Raw genomic sequence first — 1,392 nt, 5'->3', positions numbered from 1 at the left:
TTTTTTTAATGTTTTTATTTATTTTTGAGAGAGAGAGACAGCATGAGCAGGGGAGAGTTCAGAGGGAGAAGGAGTCACAGGATCTGAAGACAGTTCCAGGCTCTGAGCTAGCTGTCAGCATAGAGCCCAGCGCAGAGCTTGAACCCACGAACCACGAGATCATGACCTGAGCAGAAGTCCAACGCTTAACTGACTGAGCCACCCAGGAGCCCCAAGATTTTATTTTTAAGTAATTTCCACATTCAGCCTGGGGCTTGAACTCACAACCCAGAGATTTAGTATTATTTTTTCTTTTTCTTTTTTCTTTTTTTCATGTGCCCTAGACATGAAACAGCTCTGGCCACCAACCCAGGCATCAAGCTAGGATGAACAAAGGACTGCATCTGCTTTGCCCAGGCTGATATTAGAGCACCACCACCGCGGACGTGTCTCTTTGCCCATAGCCAGGGGGTTAACCCAGAAACTTAGAGTCACACACTCTACCTTCTGGTCCAGCCAGTTGCCCCTAGACTCCCTTTTCTTATCTTCTTTCAAAAAGCCTACAAAATCTGAAGTTCTAAAAAAATTAATCAAATTGGAGCAAAACTGAGATTAGCACCGCTCCCTCTTGAGGCTGGGTTTTCATTGCTCTTTTTATTTTTTTATGTTTTTTTTTTAATTTGTTTTTGAGAGACAGAGAGAGACAGTGTGAGCAGGGAAGGGTCAGAGAGAGAGGGAGACACAGAATCTGAAGCAGGCTCCAGGCTCTGAGCTAGCTGTCAGCGCAGAGCCCGACGCGGGGCTCAAACCCATGAACCATGAGATTATGACCTGAGCCGAAGCCAGACACTCAAGCGACTGAGCCACCCAGGCGCACCATCTCTTTTGATTTTTAAGAGTACAGTGAATTCATTACAACATGACTATTTCACTTCCTGGATATTTCTAGGGATTAAATCCTAATCCTCATCCTTCATAAAATAAGATGTGCCATTATTACAACAGAGAGCTTCTAACGTGCATGATCCCAGTTTCTCATCACTAGCCTTGAATAGGGTTTTTCAGTGTTTCGGAGAGTACTATTAAGCTATGCAATTTAGCAGCCTACATTTACGGAGCATTAATCCTCTGCCAGGCTCTATGCTAAGCACTTTGCATACATTATCTACTTTAATCCTCATTACAACACTTTAGGGTAAGTATAGCTTTATCGTCTTCAGTTTCCATATGAGGAACCGGCGGCACCCAGAGTTAAGTGACTTTCTCTTCTGGTCAGCTGTGGACAGGATTTGGAGACAGAAGTATATCTCAGTGTAATAAATAAAAGATCAAAATTCCTCTCATATAATCTGGAGATGGCCCACAGGTGGCCCTTGATTCTGTGGAGTATTATTTCTGCAGCTGGAATTAAAT

General features: G+C 43.4%; 1 non-coding gene across 1 annotated transcript; it reads right to left on the bottom strand.

The window, feature by feature from the left end:
• Window positions 1–310: 310 nt before the first annotated feature.
• Window positions 311–451, bottom strand: LOC115288857. Its single transcript, XR_003907244.1, has one exon. It is a non-coding gene; the product is annotated as a small nucleolar RNA SNORA48 (small nucleolar RNA).
• Window positions 452–1,392: the final 941 nt, after the last annotated feature.

Source organism: Suricata suricatta, chromosome 3 (genome assembly GCF_006229205.1).
Source record: "Suricata suricatta isolate VVHF042 chromosome 3, meerkat_22Aug2017_6uvM2_HiC, whole genome shotgun sequence".
Classification (NCBI taxonomy): Eukaryota; Metazoa; Chordata; class Mammalia; order Carnivora; family Herpestidae; genus Suricata; species Suricata suricatta.
This window is presented reverse-complemented; position numbering and strand designations above follow the sequence as displayed.